We start from the raw sequence: 19,891 nt of genomic DNA on the forward strand, positions 1-19,891 counted from the left end.
CAGGCTGAATATTTGCCATCCACCACCACTCTCTGACTTCTATCGGTTAGCCAGTTCGTTATCCAACTGGCCAAATTTCCCACTATCCCATGCCTCCTTACTTTCTGCATAAGCCTACCATGGGGAACCTTATCAAATGCCTTACTAAAATCCATGTACACTACATCCACTGCTTTACCTTCATCCACATGCTTGGTCACCTCCTCAAAGAATTCAATAGGATTTGTAAGGCAAGACCTACCCCTCACAAATCCGTGCTGACTATCCCTAATCAAGCAGTGTCTTTCCAGATGCTCAGAAATCCTATCCTTCAGTACCCTTTCCATTACTTTGCCTACCACCGAAGTAAGACTAACTGGCCTGTAATTCCCAGGGTTATCCCTAGTCCCTTTTTTGAACAGGGGCACGACATTCGCCACTCTCCAATCCCCTGGTACCACCCCTGTTGACAGTGAGGACGAAAAGATCATTGCCAACGGCTCTGCAATTTCATCTCTTGCTTCCCATAGAATCCTTGGATATATCCCGTCAGGCCCGGGGGACTTGTCTATCCTCAAGTTTTTCAAAATGCCCAACACATCTTCCTTCCTAACAAGTATTTCCTCGAGCTTACCAGTCTGGTCAGGATGAGTCTGTCACTGTATAACACTGGGGTGCAGTACTGGTGGGGATGGGCCTGTCACTGTATAACACTGGGGTACAGTACTGGTGGGGACGGGACTGTCACTATATAACACTGGGGTACAGTACTGGTGGGGACGGGTCTGACACTGTATAACACTGGGATACAGTACTGGTAGGGACGGGTCTGTCACTGTATAACACTGGGGTACAGTACTGGTGGGGACGGGTCTGTCTCTGTATAACACTGGGATACAGTACTGGTAGGGACGGGTTTGTCACTGTATAACACTGGGGGATCAGTACTGGTGAGGATGGGTCTGTCACTGTGTAACACTGGGGTACAGTACTGGTGGGGACGGGTCTGTCACTGTATAACACTGGGGTACAGTATGGTGGGGACGGGTCTGTCACTGTATAACACTGGGATACAGTTGTGGTGGGGACAGGTCTGTCACTGTATAAAACTGGGGGATCAGTACTGGTGGGGATGGGTCTGTCACTGTATAACACTGGGGTACAGTACTGGTGGGGACGGGTCTGTCACTGTATAACACTGGGGCACAGTACTGGTGGGGATGGGTCTGTCAGTGTATAATACTGGGGTACAGAACCGGTGGGGACGGGTCTGTCACTGTATAACACTGGGGTACAGTACTGGTAGGGACGGGTCTGTCACTGTATATCACTGGGGCACAGTACTCGTGGGGATGGGCCTGTCAGTTTATAATACTGGGGTACAGTACTGGTGGGGACGGGTCTGTCACTGTATAACACTGGGGTACAGTACTGGTGGGGACAGGCCTGTCACTGTATAACACTGGGGTACAGTACTGGTGGGGACGGGTCTGCCACTGTATAACACTGGGGTACAGTACTGGTGGGGACAGGCCTGTCACTGTCTAACACTTGGGTACAGTACTGGTGTGGACGGGTCTGTCACTGTATAACACTGGGGTACAGTACTGGTGGGGACGGGTCTGTCACTGTATAACACTGGAATACAGTACTGGTGGGGACAGGCCTGTCACTGTATAACACTGGGGTACAGTACTGGTGTGGATGGGTCTGTCACTGTATATAACCCTGGGGTACAGTACTGGTGGGGACGGGTCTGTCTCTGTATAACACTGGGGTACAGTACTGGTGGGGACCCGTCTGTCATTGTATAACAGTGGGGTACAGTACTGGTGGGGACGGGCCTGTCACTGTGTAACACTGGGATACAGTACTGGTGGGGACCCGTCTGTCACTGTATAACACTGCGGTACAGTACTGGTGGGGACGGGCCTGTCACTATAACACTGGGGTACAGTACTGGTGGGGACAGGTCTGTCACTGTATAACACTGGGGTACAGTACTGGTGGGGACGGGTCTGTCACTGTATAAAACTGGGGTACAGTACTGGTGGGGACGGGTCTGTCTCTGTATAACACTGCGGTACAGTACTGGTGGGGACGGGTCTGTGACTGTATAACACTGGGGTACAGTACTGATGGGGACGCGTCTGTCACTGCATAACACTGGGATACAGTACTGGTGGGGACGTGTCTCTCACTGTATAACATTGGGGTACAGTACTGGTGGGGACGGGTCTGTCACTGTATAACACTGGGGTACAGTACTGGTGGGGACGGGTCTGTCACTGTATAAGACCGGGATACAGTACTGGTGGGGACGGGTCTGTCACTAATACACTTGGGTACAGTACTGGTGGGGATGGGTCTGTCACTGCATAACACTGGGGTACAGTACTGGTGGGGACGGGTCTGTCACTGTATAAAACTGGGGTACAGTACTGGTGGGGACGGGTCTGTCACTGTATAACACTGGGGTACAGTACTGGTGGGGATGGGCCTGTGACTGTATAAAACCGGGGTACAGTACTGGTGGGGACGGGACTGTCACTGTATAACACTGGGGTACAGTACTGATGAGGACGGGACTGTCACTGTATAACACTGGGGTACAGTCCTGGTGGAGAAGGGTCTGTCACTGTATAACATTGGGGTACAGTACTACATGGAACATAGAAAATACAGCACAGAACAGGCCCTTCGGCCCACGATCTTGTGCCGAACCTTTGTCCTAGATTAATCATAGATTATCATGAATTTACAGTGCAGAAGGAGGCCATTCGGCCCCCTGAGTCTGCACCGGCTCTTGGAAAGAGCACCCCACCCAAACTCAACACCTCCACCCAACACCAAGGGCAATTTTGGACACTAAGGGCAATTTATCGTGGCCAATCCACCTACCCTGCACATCTTTGGACTGTGGGAGTAAACCGGAGCACCCGGAGGAAACCCACGCAGACACGGGGAGGATGTGCAGACTCCGCACAGACAGTGACCCAAGCCAGAATCGAACCTGGGACCCTGGAGCTGTGAAGCAATTGTGCTATCCACAATGCTACCGTGCTGCCCTTAAGAACAAATAAATCTACACTGTATCATTTTACCGTAATCCATGTACCTATCCAATAGCTGCTTGAAGGTCCCCGCCAGTACTGTGCCCCAGCGTTATACAGTGTCAGACCCATCCCCACCAGTCCTGCATCATAGAACATAGAACATAGAAAAATACAGCACAGAACAGGCCCTTCGGCCCACGATGTTGTGCCGAACCTTTGTCCTAGATTAATCATAGATTAACATTGAATTTACAGTGCAGAAGGAGGCCATTCGGCCCTTTGAGTCTGCACCGGCTCTTGGAAAGAGCACCCTACCCAAACTCAACACTTCCACCCAACACCAAGGGCAATTTGGACATTAAGGGCAATTTATCATTGGTCAATTCACCTAACCCGCACATCTTTGGACTGTGGGAGGAAACCGGAGCACCCGGAGGAAACCCACGCAGACACGGGGAGGACGTGCAGACTCCGCACAGACAGTGACCCAAGCCGGAATCGAACCTGGGACCCTGGAGCTGTGAAGCAATTGTGCTATCCACAATGCTACCGTGCTGCCCTTGAGAACAAATAAATCTACACTATCATTTTACTGTAATCCATATACCTATCCAATAGCTGCTTGAAGGTCCCTAATGTTTCCGACTCAACTACTTCCACAGGCAGTGCATTCCATGCCCCCACTACTCTCTGGGTAAAGAACCTACCTCTGATATCCCTCCTATATCTTCCACCTTTCACCTTAAATTTATGTCCCCTTGTAATGGTTTGTTCCACCCGGGGAAAAAATCTCTGACTGTCTACTCTATCTATTCCCCTGATCATCTTATAAACCTCTATCAAGTCGCCCCTCATCCTTCCTCGTTCTAATGAGAAAAGGCCTAGCACCCTCAACCTTTCCTCGTAAGACCTATTCTCCATTCCAGGCAACATCCTGGTAAATCTTCTTTGCACCTTTTCCAAAGCTTCCACATCCTTCCTAAAATGAGGCGACCAGAACTGTACACAGTACTCCAAATGTGGCCTTACCAAAGTTTTGTACAGCTGCATCATCACCTCACGGCTCTTAAATTCAATCCCTCTGTTAATGAACGCGAGCACACCATAGGCCTTCTTCACAGCTCTATCCACTTGAGTGGCAACTTTCAAAGATGTATGAACATAGACCCCAAGATCTCTCTGCTCCTCCACATTGCCAAGAACTCTACTGTTATCCCTGTATTCTGCATTCATATTTGTCCTTCCAAAATGGACAACCTCACACTTTTCAGGGTTAAACTCCATCTGCCACTTCTCAGCCCAGCTCTGCATCCTATCTATGTCTCTTTGCAGCCGACAACAGCCCTCCTTACTATCCACAACTCCACCAATCTTCGTATCGTCTGCAAATTTACTGACCCACCCTTCAACTCCCTCATCCAAGTCATTAATGAAAATCACAAACAGCAGAGGACCCAGAACTGATCCCTGCGGTACGCCACTGGTAACTGGGATCCAGGCTGAATATTTGCCATCCACCACCACTCTCTGACTTCTATCGGTTAGCCAGTTCGTTATCCAACTGGCCAAATTTCCCACTATCCCATGCCTCCTTACTTTCTGCATAAGCCTACCATGGGGAACCTTATCAAATGCCTTACTAAAATCCATGTACACTACATCCACTGCTTTACCTTCATCCACATGCTTGGTCACCTCCTCAAAGAATTCAATAGGATTTGTAAGGCAAGACCTACCCCTCACAAATCCGTGCTGACTATCCCTAATCAAGCAGTGTCTTTCCAGATGCTCAGAAATCCTATCCTTCAGTACCCTTTCCATTACTTTGCCTACCACCGAAGTAAGACTAACTGGCCTGTAATTCCCAGGGTTATCCCTAGTCCCTTTTTTGAACAGGGGCACGACATTCGCCACTCTCCAATCCCCTGGTACCACCCCTGTTGACAGTGAGGACGAAAAGATCATTGCCAACGGCTCTGCAATTTCATCTCTTGCTTCCCATAGAATCCTTGGATATATCCCGTCAGGCCCGGGGGACTTGTCTATCCTCAAGTTTTTCAAAATGCCCAACACATCTTCCTTCCTAACAAGTATTTCCTCGAGCTTACCAGTCTGGTCAGGATGAGTCTGTCACTGTATAACACTGGGGTGCAGTACTGGTGGGGATGGGCCTGTCACTGTATAACACTGGGGTACAGTACTGGTGGGGACGGGACTGTCACTATATAACACTGGGGTACAGTACTGGTGGGGACGGGTCTGACACTGTATAACACTGGGATACAGTACTGGTAGGGACGGGTCTGTCACTGTATAACACTGGGGTACAGTACTGGTGGGGACGGGTCTGTCTCTGTATAACACTGGGATACAGTACTGGTAGGGACGGGTTTGTCACTGTATAACACTGGGGGATCAGTACTGGTGAGGATGGGTCTGTCACTGTGTAACACTGGGGTACAGTACTGGTGGGGACGGGTCTGTCACTGTATAACACTGGGGTACAGTATGGTGGGGACGGGTCTGTCACTGTATAACACTGGGATACAGTTGTGGTGGGGACAGGTCTGTCACTGTATAAAACTGGGGGATCAGTACTGGTGGGGATGGGTCTGTCACTGTATAACACTGGGGTACAGTACTGGTGGGGACGGGTCTGTCACTGTATAACACTGGGGCACAGTACTGGTGGGGATGGGTCTGTCAGTGTATAATACTGGGGTACAGAACCGGTGGGGACGGGTCTGTCACTGTATAACACTGGGGTACAGTACTGGTAGGGACGGGTCTGTCACTGTATATCACTGGGGCACAGTACTCGTGGGGATGGGCCTGTCAGTTTATAATACTGGGGTACAATACTGGTGGGGACGGGTCTGTCACTGTATAACACTGGGGTACAGTACTGGTGGGGACAGGCCTGTCACTGTATAACACTGGGGTACAGTACTGGTGGGGACGGGTCTGCCACTGTATAACACTGGGGTACAGTACTGGTGGGGACAGGCCTGTCACTGTCTAACACTTGGGTACAGTACTGGTGTGGACGGGTCTGTCACTGTATAACACTGGGGTACAGTACTGGTGGGGACGGGTCTGTCACTGTATAACACTGGAATACAGTACTGGTGGGGACAGGCCTGTCACTGTATAACACTGGGGTACAGTACTGGTGTGGATGGGTCTGTCACTGTATATAACCCTGGGGTACAGTACTGGTGGGGACGGGTCTGTCTCTGTATAACACTGGGGTACAGTACTGGTGGGGACCCGTCTGTCATTGTATAACAGTGGGGTACAGTACTGGTGGGGACGGGCCTGTCACTGTGTAACACTGGGATACAGTACTGGTGGGGACCCGTCTGTCACTGTATAACACTGCGGTACAGTACTGGTGGGGACGGGCCTGTCACTATAACACTGGGGTACAGTACTGGTGGGGACAGGTCTGTCACTGTATAACACTGGGGTACAGTACTGGTGGGGACGGGTCTGTCACTGTATAAAACTGGGGTACAGTACTGGTGGGGACGGGTCTGTCTCTGTATAACACTGCGGTACAGTACTGGTGGGGACGGGTCTGTGACTGTATAACACTGGGGTACAGTACTGATGGGGACGCGTCTGTCACTGCATAACACTGGGATACAGTACTGGTGGGGACGTGTCTCTCACTGTATAACATTGGGGTACAGTACTGGTGGGGACGGGTCTGTCACTGTATAACACTGGGGTACAGTACTGGTGGGGACGGGTCTGTCACTGTATAAGACCGGGATACAGTACTGGTGGGGACGGGTCTGTCACTAATACACTTGGGTACAGTACTGGTGGGGATGGGTCTGTCACTGCATAACACTGGGGTACAGTACTGGTGGGGACGGGTCTGTCACTGTATAAAACTGGGGTACAGTACTGGTGGGGACGGGTCTGTCACTGTATAACACTGGGGTACAGTACTGGTGGGGATGGGCCTGTGACTGTATAAAACCGGGGTACAGTACTGGTGGGGACGGGACTGTCACTGTATAACACTGGGGTACAGTACTGATGAGGACGGGACTGTCACTGTATAACACTGGGGTACAGTCCTGGTGGAGAAGGGTCTGTCACTGTATAACATTGGGGTACAGTACTACATGGAACATAGAAAATACAGCACAGAACAGGCCCTTCGGCCCACGATCTTGTGCCGAACCTTTGTCCTAGATTAATCATAGATTATCATGAATTTACAGTGCAGAAGGAGGCCATTCGGCCCCCTGAGTCTGCACCGGCTCTTGGAAAGAGCACCCCACCCAAACTCAACACCTCCACCCAACACCAAGGGCAATTTTGGACACTAAGGGCAATTTATCGTGGCCAATCCACCTACCCTGCACATCTTTGGACTGTGGGAGTAAACCGGAGCACCCGGAGGAAACCCACGCAGACACGGGGAGGATGTGCAGACTCCGCACAGACAGTGACCCAAGCCAGAATCGAACCTGGGACCCTGGAGCTGTGAAGCAATTGTGCTATCCACAATGCTACCGTGCTGCCCTTAAGAACAAATAAATCTACACTGTATCATTTTACCGTAATCCATGTACCTATCCAATAGCTGCTTGAAGGTCCCCGCCAGTACTGTGCCCCAGCGTTATACAGTGTCAGACCCATCCCCACCAGTCCTGCATCATAGAACATAGAACATAGAAAAATACAGCACAGAACAGGCCCTTCGGCCCACGATGTTGTGCCGAACCTTTGTCCTAGATTAATCATAGATTAACATTGAATTTACAGTGCAGAAGGAGGCCATTCGGCCCTTTGAGTCTGCACCGGCTCTTGGAAAGAGCACCCTACCCAAACTCAACACTTCCACCCAACACCAAGGGCAATTTGGACATTAAGGGCAATTTATCATTGGTCAATTCACCTAACCCGCACATCTTTGGACTGTGGGAGGAAACCGGAGCACCCGGAGGAAACCCACGCAGACACGGGGAGGACGTGCAGACTCCGCACAGACAGTGACCCAAGCCGGAATCGAACCTGGGACCCTGGAGCTGTGAAGCAATTGTGCTATCCACAATGCTACCGTGCTGCCCTTGAGAACAAATAAATCTACACTATCATTTTACTGTAATCCATATACCTATCCAATAGCTGCTTGAAGGTCCCTAATGTTTCCGACTCAACTACTTCCACAGGCAGTGCATTCCATGCCCCCACTACTCTCTGGGTAAAGAACCTACCTCTGATATCCCTCCTATATCTTCCACCTTTCACCTTAAATTTATGTCCCCTTGTAATGGTTTGTTCCACCCGGGGAAAAAATCTCTGACTGTCTACTCTATCTATTCCCCTGATCATCTTATAAACCTCTATCAAGTCGCCCCTCATCCTTCCTCGTTCTAATGAGAAAAGGCCTAGCACCCTCAACCTTTCCTCGTAAGACCTATTCTCCATTCCAGGCAACATCCTGGTAAATCTTCTTTGCACCTTTTCCAAAGCTTCCACATCCTTCCTAAAATGAGGCGACCAGAACTGTACACAGTACTCCAAATGTGGCCTTACCAAAGTTTTGTACAGCTGCATCATCACCTCACGGCTCTTAAATTCAATCCCTCTGTTAATGAACGCGAGCACACCATAGGCCTTCTTCACAGCTCTATCCACTTGAGTGGCAACTTTCAAAGATGTATGAACATAGACCCCAAGATCTCTCTGCTCCTCCACATTGCCAAGAACTCTACTGTTATCCCTGTATTCTGCATTCATATTTGTCCTTCCAAAATGGACAACCTCACACTTTTCAGGGTTAAACTCCATCTGCCACTTCTCAGCCCAGCTCTGCATCCTATCTATGTCTCTTTGCAGCCGACAACAGCCCTCCTTACTATCCACAACTCCACCAATCTTCGTATCGTCTGCAAATTTACTGACCCACCCTTCAACTCCCTCATCCAAGTCATTAATGAAAATCACAAACAGCAGAGGACCCAGAACTGATCCCTGCGGTACGCCACTGGTAACTGGGATCCAGGCTGAATATTTGCCATCCACCACCACTCTCTGACTTCTATCGGTTAGCCAGTTCGTTATCCAACTGGCCAAATTTCCCACTATCCCATGCCTCCTTACTTTCTGCATAAGCCTACCATGGGGAACCTTATCAAATGCCTTACTAAAATCCATGTACACTACATCCACTGCTTTACCTTCATCCACATGCTTGGTCACCTCCTCAAAGAATTCAATAGGATTTGTAAGGCAAGACCTACCCCTCACAAATCCGTGCTGACTATCCCTAATCAAGCAGTGTCTTTCCAGATGCTCAGAAATCCTATCCTTCAGTACCCTTTCCATTACTTTGCCTACCACCGAAGTAAGACTAACTGGCCTGTAATTCCCAGGGTTATCCCTAGTCCCTTTTTTGAACAGGGGCACGACATTCGCCACTCTCCAATCCCCTGGTACCACCCCTGTTGACAGTGAGGACGAAAAGATCATTGCCAACGGCTCTGCAATTTCATCTCTTGCTTCCCATAGAATCCTTGGATATATCCCGTCAGGCCCGGGGGACTTGTCTATCCTCAAGTTTTTCAAAATGCCCAACACATCTTCCTTCCTAACAAGTATTTCCTCGAGCTTACCAGTCTGGTCAGGATGAGTCTGTCACTGTATAACACTGGGGTGCAGTACTGGTGGGGATGGGCCTGTCACTGTATAACACTGGGGTACAGTACTGGTGGGGACGGGACTGTCACTATATAACACTGGGGTACAGTACTGGTGGGGACGGGTCTGACACTGTATAACACTGGGATACAGTACTGGTAGGGACGGGTCTGTCACTGTATAACACTGGGGTACAGTACTGGTGGGGACGGGTCTGTCTCTGTATAACACTGGGATACAGTACTGGTAGGGACGGGTTTGTCACTGTATAACACTGGGGGATCAGTACTGGTGAGGATGGGTCTGTCACTGTGTAACACTGGGGTACAGTACTGGTGGGGACGGGTCTGTCACTGTATAACACTGGGGTACAGTATGGTGGGGACGGGTCTGTCACTGTATAACACTGGGATACAGTTGTGGTGGGGACAGGTCTGTCACTGTATAAAACTGGGGGATCAGTACTGGTGGGGATGGGTCTGTCACTGTCTAACACTGGGGTACAGTACTGGTGGGGACGGGTCTGTCACTGTATAACACTGGGGCACAGTACTGGTGGGGATGGGTCTGTCAGTGTATAATACTGGGGTACAGAACCGGTGGGGACGGGTCTGTCACTGTATAACACTGGGGTACAGTACTGGTAGGGACGGGTCTGTCACTGTATATCACTGGGGCACAGTACTCGTGGGGATGGGCCTGTCAGTTTATAATACTGGGGTACAGTACTGGTGGGGACGGGTCTGTCACTGTATAACACTGGGGTACAGTACTGGTGGGGACAGGCCTGTCACTGTATAACACTGGGGTACAGTACTGGTGGGGACGGGTTTGCCACTGTATAACACTGGGGTACAGTACTGGTGGGGACAGGCCTGTCACTGTCTAACACTTGGGTACAGTACTGGTGTGGACGGGTCTGTCACTGTATAACACTGGGGTACAGTACTGGTGGGGACGGGTCTGTCACTGTATAACACTGGAATACAGTACTGGTGGGGACAGGCCTGTCACTGTATAACACTGGGGTACAGTACTGGTGTGGATGGGTCTGTCACTGTATATAACCCTGGGGTACAGTACTGGTGGGGACGGGTCTGTCTCTGTATAACACTGGGGTACAGTACTGGTGGGGACCCGTCTGTCATTGTATAACAGTGGGGTACAGTACTGGTGGGGACGGGCCTGTCACTGTGTAACACTGGGATACAGTACTGGTGGGGACCCGTCTGTCACTGTATAACACTGGGGTACAGTACTGGTGGGGACGGGCCTGTCACTATAACACTGGGGTACAGTACTGGTGGGGACAGGTCTGTCACTGTATAACACTGGGGTACAGTACTGGTGGGGACGGGTCTGTCACTGTATAAAACTGGGGTACAGTACTGGTGGGGACGGGTCTGTCTCTGTATAACACTGCGGTACAGTACTGGTGGGGACCGGTCTGTGACTGTATAACACTGGGGTACAGTACTGATGGGGACGCGTCTGTCACTGCATAACACTGGGATACAGTACTGGTGGGGACGTGTCTCTCACTGTATAACATTGGGGTACAGTACTGGTGGGGACGGGTCTGTCACTGTATAACACTGGGGTACAGTACTGGTGGGGACGGGTCTGTCACTGTATAAGACCGGGATACAGTACTGGTGGGGACGGGTCTGTCACTAATACACTTGGGTACAGTACTGGTGGGGATGGGTCTGTCACTGCATAACACTGGGGTACAGTACTGGTGGGGACGGGTCTGTCACTGTACAAAACTGGGGTACAGTACTGGTGGGGACGGGTCTGTCACTGTATAACACTGGGGTACAGTACTGGTGGGGATGGGCCTGTGACTGTATAAAACCGGGGTACAGTACTGGTGGGGACGGGACTGTCACTGTATAACACTGGGGTACAGTCCTGGTGGAGAAGGGTCTGTCACTGTATAACATTGGGGTACAGTACTACATGGAACATAGAAAATACAGCACAGAACAGGCCCTTCGGCCCACGATCTTGTGCCGAACCTTTGTCCTAGATTAATCATAGATTATCATGAATTTACAGTGCAGAAGGAGGCCATTCGGCCCCCTGAGTCTGCACCGGCTCTTGGAAAGAGCACCCCACCCAAACTCAACACCTCCACCCAACACCAAGGGCAATTTTGGACACTAAGGGCAATTTATCGTGGCCAATCCACCTACCCTGCACATCTTTGGACTGTGGGAGTAAACCGGAGCACCCGGAGGAAACCCACGCAGACACGGGGAGGATGTGCAGACTCCGCACAGACAGTGACCCAAGCCAGAATCGAACCTGGGACCCTGGAGCTGTGAAGCAATTGTGCTATCCACAATGCTACCGTGCTGCCCTTAAGAACAAATAAATCTACACTGTATCATTTTACCGTAATCCATGTACCTATCCAATAGCTGCTTGAAGGTCCCCGCCAGTACTGTGCCCCAGCGTTATACAGTGTCAGACCCATCCCCACCAGTCCTGCATCATAGAACATAGAACATAGAAAAATACAGCACAGAACAGGCCCTTCGGCCCACGATGTTGTGCCGAACCTTTGTCCTAGATTAATCATAGATTAACATTGAATTTACAGTGCAGAAGGAGGCCATTCGGCCCTTTGAGTCTGCACCGGCTCTTGGAAAGAGCACCCTACCCAAACTCAACACTTCCACCCAACACCAAGGGCAATTTGGACATTAAGGGCAATTTATCATTGGTCAATTCACCTAACCCGCACATCTTTGGACTGTGGGAGGAAACCGGAGCACCCGGAGGAAACCCACGCAGACACGGGGAGGACGTGCAGACTCCGCACAGACAGTGACCCAAGCCGGAATCGAACCTGGGACCCTGGAGCTGTGAAGCAATTGTGCTATCCACAATGCTACCGTGCTGCCCTTGAGAACAAATAAATCTACACTATCATTTTACTGTAATCCATATACCTATCCAATAGCTGCTTGAAGGTCCCTAATGTTTCCGACTCAACTACTTCCACAGGCAGTGCATTCCATGCCCCCACTACTCTCTGGGTAAAGAACCTACCTCTGATATCCCTCCTATATCTTCCACCTTTCACCTTAAATTTATGTCCCCTTGTAATGGTTTGTTCCACCCGGGGAAAAAATCTCTGACTGTCTACTCTATCTATTCCCCTGATCATCTTATAAACCTCTATCAAGTCGCCCCTCATCCTTCCTCGTTCTAATGAGAAAAGGCCTAGCACCCTCAACCTTTCCTCGTAAGACCTATTCTCCATTCCAGGCAACATCCTGGTAAATCTTCTTTGCACCTTTTCCAAAGCTTCCACATCCTTCCTAAAATGAGGCGACCAGAACTGTACACAGTACTCCAAATGTGGCCTTACCAAAGTTTTGTACAGCTGCATCATCACCTCACGGCTCTTAAATTCAATCCCTCTGTTAATGAACGCGAGCACACCATAGGCCTTCTTCACAGCTCTATCCACTTGAGTGGCAACTTTCAAAGATGTATGAACATAGACCCCAAGATCTCTCTGCTCCTCCACATTGCCAAGAACTCTACTGTTAACCCTGTATTCTGCATTCATATTTGTCCTTCCAAAATGGACAACCTCACACTTTTCAGGGTTAAACTCCATCTGCCACTTCTCAGCCCAGCTCTGCATCCTATCTATGTCTCTTTGCAGCCGACAACAGCCCTCCTTACTATCCACAACTCCACCAATCTTCGTATCGTCTGCAAATTTACTGACCCACCCTTCAACTCCCTCATCCAAGTCATTAATGAAAATCACAAACAGCAGAGGACCCAGAACTGATCCCTGCGGTACGCCACTGGTAACTGGGATCCAGGCTGAATATTTGCCATCCACCACCACTCTCTGACTTCTATCGGTTAGCCAGTTCGTTATCCAACTGGCCAAATTTCCCACTATCCCATGCCTCCTTACTTTCTGCATAAGCCTACCATGGGGAACCTTATCAAATGCCTTACTAAAATCCATGTACACTACATCCACTGCTTTACCTTCATCCACATGCTTGGTCACCTCCTCAAAGAATTCAATAGGATTTGTAAGGCAAGACCTACCCCTCACAAATCCGTGCTGACTATCCCTAATCAAGCAGTGTCTTTCCAGATGCTCAGAAATCCTATCCTTCAGTACCCTTTCCATTACTTTGCCTACCACCGAAGTAAGACTAACTGGCCTGTAATTCCCAGGGTTATCCCTAGTCCCTTTTTTGAACAGGGGCACGACATTCGCCACTCTCCAATCCCCTGGTACCACCCCTGTTGACAGTGAGGACGAAAAGATCATTGCCAACGGCTCTGCAATTTCATCTCTTGCTTCCCATAGAATCCTTGGATATATCCCGTCAGGCCCGGGGGACTTGTCTATCCTCAAGTTTTTCAAAATGCCCAACACATCTTCCTTCCTAACAAGTATTTCCTCGAGCTTACCAGTCTGGTCAGGATGAGTCTGTCACTGTATAACACTGGGGTGCAGTACTGGTGGGGATGGGCCTGTCACTGTATAACACTGGGGTACAGTACTGGTGGGGACGGGACTGTCACTGTTTAACACTGGGGGATCAGTACTGGTGAGGATGGGTCTGTCACTGTTTAACACTGGGGTACAGTACTGGTGGGGACGGGTCTGTCACTGTATAACACTGGGGTACAGTATGGTGGGGACGGGTCTGTCACTGTTTAAAACTGGGGGATCAGTACTGGTGGGGATGGGTCTGTCACTGTATAACACTGGGGTACAGTACTGGTGGGGACGGGTCTGTCACTGTATAACACTGGGGCACAGTACTGGTGGGGATGGGTCTGTCAGTGTATAATACTGGGGTACAGAACCGGTGGGGACGGGTCTGTCACTGTATAACACTGGGGTACAGTACTGGTGGGGACGGGTCTGTCACTGTATATCACTGTGTACAGTTCTGGTGGGGAGGGGTCTGCCATTGTATAACACTGGGGTACAGTACTGTTGGGGACACGTCTGTCACTGTATGACACTCTGGTACAGTACTGGTGGGGACGGGTCTGTCACTGTATAACACTGGGGTAAAGTACTGGTGGGGACGGGTCTGTCACTGTTTAACACTGGGATACAGTACTGGTGGGGACCCGTCTGTCAGTGTAAAACACTGGGGTACAGTATTGGTGGGGACAGGCCTGTCACTATAACACTGGGGTACAGTACTGGTGGGGACGGGTCTGTCACTGCATAACACTGGGGTACAGTACTGGTGGGGACGGGTCTGTCACTGTATAAAACTGGGGTACAGTACTGGTGGGGACGGGTCTGTCACTGTATAAAACTGGGGTACTGTACTGGTGGGGACGGGTCTGTCACTGTATAAAACTGGGGTACAGTACTGCTGGGGACAGGTGTGTCACTGTATAACACTGGGGTACAGTAGTTGTTGGGACGGGTCTGTCACTGTATAAGACTGGGGTACAGAACTGGTGGGGACGGGTGTGTCACTGTATAACACTGGGGTACAGTACTGGTGGGGACGGGTCTGTCACTATAAAACTGGGGTACAGCACTGGTGGGGACGGGTCTTCACTGTATAACACTGGGTACAGTAGTTGTTGGGACGGGTCTGTCACTGTATAACACTGGGGTACAGTACTGGTGGGGACGGGTCTGTCACTATAAAACTGGGGTACAGCACTGGTGGGGACGGGTCTTCACTGTATAACACTGGGGTACAGTAGTTGTTGGGACAGGTCTGTCACTGTATAAGACTGGGGTACAGTACTGGTGGGGACGGGTGTGTCACTGTATAACACTGGGGTACAGTAGTTGTTGGGACAGGTCTGTCACTGTATAAGACTGGGGTACAGTACTGGTGGGGACGGGTGTGTCACTGTATAACACTGGAGCACAGTACTGCTGGGGACGGGTCTGTCACTCTAAGTTTCCATGAGCTGTATTGAGTACATTGCAGCGCTCTGTAGGAAGCACAGATCAGAGACTAGTTTGCCTGTTGCTGCTTTTCACTGATAGTGATCACTTCATCCAGCCCCTTTGTTATTTCAGGTTGTTTTCTTTGCCTTGTCCCTCCCCCTCCCATGAGCACTCGCGATCCACACGGCAAAAACAACTATTGTCATGTTCCCGGTCCAATGGCAGCAAAGAGTAGATTGGGCTAAATTTAGACAAGTTGGCGCTACTTAATGTTCCAGGAACTAGACAGTCAAGGTTCATGAGGGTGACAGTCTCACACACTGCTCCGGCATCCGAGCGTATCTGGGGTGAATGCAGAAGTGGGGAAGGATGTGGTGACAAGCAGACAGTCCTTTCCACCCCTCCTGCACAAGAGGAATACAGATCTCTCAGCACACGTCACAGCTTGTCTGTTGCTCAAACCCATATCCATTGCTCTGCTCCTTCGATTCAAAGCTGTGCAGCTGGTGTTCTGGCTGGTGCACGTGCAAACGTGTGATTTCAGTTGAGGGGCAGGCCATTCAGCCCCTCGAGCCTGCTCCACCATTCAGTAAGATCATGGCTGGCCTGAATGTGATCTCAACCCCACATTCCTGCCGACCCCAATTGCATCTCTCTCTCTTTGTTTGTGAACCTTTGCTGTCAATGCAAGTAGACCCAAGTCTCCTGCAGCAGCTTCTCAAACACCAACTACAAGTGTGGTGAAAGGTGAAACTCTGAAATAAAAACAGGAAATGCCGGATAAATCAGCAGGTCTGGCAGCATCGGTGGAGAGAGAGACAAGAGTTAACATGTTGGATCTAAATGATCCTTTTACAATACTGATCCGAAACGTTAACTCTGTCTCTCTCTCTCTCTCCGCCGATGCTACCAGAACTGCTGAGTTTATCCAGAATTTGCTGTTTTGATCTCAGATTTCCAGCATCCGCCTTATTTTAGCTTTGAGATGAGTTAAAATCTGGTTTCTGGCCTGTCGACGGGGCCCAGCAGAATAGGGCCGTGGGGTCGCCCAATCCTGCCGGAATCGGCCTCGAGCTCCTGGTGATTATCGGAAGCAATGCCGGACGTTTTAATCGGATATGCAAAATAGGTTTTGAATGAATGAGTGGACAGGCTTCGCAGATAGCCAGAACCTTGGTCTTGTGGGGGTGCGGGGATCGTTTGCAGGATATTCACCAAAAGCCAGTGCGAGTAAAGATGTTTGGCCAATAATGGTTAGCCAGACAGTACACTTAAATCAGCCCCCCAATCCAAAACTATCTACTTTCCTAAACTCCGAGAAAACACCTTTCCCAAAACAACACCCCATAGGTTTTAATACTTTGAGCCAAATCCATAAAATAATTACCCAACAGGATTTATAGCTTTCTTTTGGGGATCTTTCTTCTCGTTTAGAGTAGAATATATGGGGTCTGATAGAGGCAGACTTCTCCTGCTTTTCTGACCCTGAGCGAGAGCCCTGCTTTACGACTAGGTGTGGCTGTGATCTAGGCCCCGAAACTGCTAGTTTCCGTTTTGCTGGACAAAGTATCTGTTTCACCCTGCTCCTAGACTATCGGCATCTCACCAGTCCTCTGTGCAGCTAAGTCCCTATCAATTTCTTTCTTTATCCAATTCTTTACTTTTAGTTTCATTCCAGCTTCTTAACCGTGGGATTGTAAAGATTAGGCGCTGAAGCTGTCTCCGTCTCTCTTTTCCAGTTTGGTGTGTTGCTGTGGTTGATGACGCACGTCGGGGCTATATTCAATGGACTCACACTCACTATTCTGGGTAAGGTGCATGCTGCGCGCATCGCAGTGACTAAGTCCGTGACAGCAGACTTCAGCGGACATTCTGACTCCACGATCTCTCCCTTGAGACCTTGGGAGCGTGTCTCCTTTGGGGGTTCTCCCAATCATCTGCCGTACCCTTGTCAGGGGTCTGGGAAGAAATAACAGCCTTGACAAAATTAGGCACAAGTGAACGAGCAGGGGAATGTAACTGGCTCAGCGATAGACGCAGCGGCCGATGTGAAACTGAGCGGCAAGGTCAGGAAGGACCTCCGCTTCTGCTCAACAAACTGATCTCACACATCACGAGAAAACAGTCACCAGACCAGTTAGCAACTGTGCACTGGGACAGTTGAACCACATTTGGTCACCAGCGCCCATGCCCGCGAGCTCACATTAGACGAAGAGAACCTGACATAATTGGAGGGAAAAGGTTCAAGTTTAATGTTATAGAATGTTATTATTATGCATCTTCATATTTAAATCCATTGCTGATGTCATCAGTAAGTGCTGTGATGTCATCAGTTGTTGTTGTTGTTACGTGTGCATATACATATTTAACTGCCGTTAGTTTCAATTGTATCCCGTTGTTCTTTAGCTAGCTGCTCCCATTTTATGTCCATGCTGTATTTTAAACTTCGCTATTTCTATATATTAAAGCAGATTTTAATGTTAAGATTAACTTGTTTCGATGACCTTTTTGTGGTCAAGTTACCACATTTAAGTTCACACTTAATAATCCATATTCAAATTTGGATACAAATCTGGAATGTAAATTGAGTCTCAGTATCGGCGACCATGAAATTATCATCGATTGTCGCAAAAACCCATCTGGTTCACTAATGTCCCCTATAGGGAAGGAAATCTGCCGTCCTTACCCGGTCTGGCCTACAGGTGACTCCAGACCCACACAGCAATGTGGTTTAATCTTAAATACCCCCTGAAATGACCTAGCCAGCCACTCAGTTCAAGGGGCATTAGGGATGGGCAACAAAAGCTGGCCCAGCCCAGCGACACCCACAGGCTCTGAAAGAATAAATTGAGACAATGACCACGGGCCCTAATCGTTTCTTTCTCATGTTCTCAGTGGCGGTTGCCGTCTTCATCGTTCCCCTGGTGTACCGAAAACACAAGGTTAGTGTTGGAGCTGTTGTCCCTCCCCAGCCTCCTCTCCCTCCACACCCTCCTCTCCCTCCCCAGCCTCCTCTCCCTCCACACCCTCCTCTCCCTCCCCAGCCTCCTCTCCCTCCTCAGCCTCCTGCCCCTCCTCAGCCTCCTGCCCCTCCTCAGCCTCCTCTCCCTCCACACCCTCCTCTCCCTCCCCAGCCTCCTCTCCCACCCCAGCCTCCTGCCCCTCCTCAGCCTCCTGCCCCTCCTCAGCCTCCTGCCCCTCCTCAGCCTCCTCTCCCTCCACACCTTCCTCTCCCACCCCAGCCTCCTCTCCCTCCCCACCCTCCTGTCCCTCCCCAGCCTCCTCTCCCTCCTCAGCCTCCTGCCCCTCCTCAGCCTCCTCTCCCTCCACACCCTCCTCTCCCTCCACACCCTCCTCTCCCTCCCCAGCCTCCTCTCCCTCCCCAGCCTCCTGTCCCTCCCCAGCCCCCTACCCCTCCTAAGCCTCCAATCCCTCCTCAGCCTCCAATCCCTCCTCAGCCTCCTGTCCCTCCTCAGCCTCCTGTCCCTCCTCAGCCTCCTCTCCCTCCTCAGCCTCCTACCCCTCCTCAGCCTCCTCTCCCTCCTCAGCCTCCTCTCCCTGCTCAGCCTCCTGCCCCTCCTCAGCCTCCTCTCCCTCAGCAGCCTCCTACCCCTCCTCAGCCTCCTCTCCCTCCCCAGCCTCCTGTCCCTCCCCAGCCTCCTACCCCTCCTCAGCCTCCTCTCCCTCCTCAGCCTCCTCTCCTTCCTCAGCCTCCTACCCCTCCTCAGCCTCCTCTCCCTCCCCAGCCTCCTCTCCCTCCTCAGCCTCCTGCCACTCCCCAGCCTCCTCTCCCTCCTCAGCCTCCTCTCCCTCCTCAGCCTCCTCTCCCTCCTCAGCCTCCTCTCCATCCGCAGCCTCCTACCCCTCCTCAGCCTCCTCTCCCTCCTCAGCCTCCTCTTCTTCCTCCGCCTCCTACCCCTCCTCAGCCTCCTCTCCATCCCCAGCCTCCTCTCCCTCCCCAGCCTCCTCTCCCTCCTCAGCCTCCTCTCCCTCCTCAGCCTCCTCTCCCTCCTCAGCCTCCTCTCCCTCCCCAGCCTCCTACCCCTCCTCAGCCTCCTCTCCCTCCCCAGCCTCCTCTCCCTCCTCAGCCTCCTCTCCCTTAGCAGCCTCCTGCCACTCCCCAGCCTCCTCTCCCTCCTCAGCCTCCTCTCCCTCCTCAGCCTCCTCTCCCTCCTCAGCCTCCTCAGCCTCCTCTCCCTCCTCAGCCTCCTCTCCCTCCTGCCCCTTCTCAGCCTCCTCTCCCTCCTCAGCCTCCTCTCCCTCCTCA

General features: G+C 50.8%; 1 long non-coding RNA gene across 1 annotated transcript in view; it reads left to right on the plus strand.

The window, feature by feature from the left end:
* The window catches only part of LOC140402427 (uncharacterized), a 155,558-nt gene that overhangs the window by 119,731 nt on the left and 15,936 nt on the right, over positions 1-19,891 (plus strand). The window contains exons 2-3 of the long non-coding RNA XR_011938137.1: positions 17,364-17,433; positions 18,520-18,566. This is a non-coding gene — a long non-coding RNA (uncharacterized lncRNA). The remainder of the gene's footprint in view (positions 1-17,363; positions 17,434-18,519; positions 18,567-19,891) is intronic.

This window comes from Scyliorhinus torazame, chromosome 25, assembly GCF_047496885.1.
Source record: "Scyliorhinus torazame isolate Kashiwa2021f chromosome 25, sScyTor2.1, whole genome shotgun sequence".
NCBI lineage: Eukaryota > Metazoa > Chordata > Chondrichthyes > Carcharhiniformes > Scyliorhinidae > Scyliorhinus > Scyliorhinus torazame.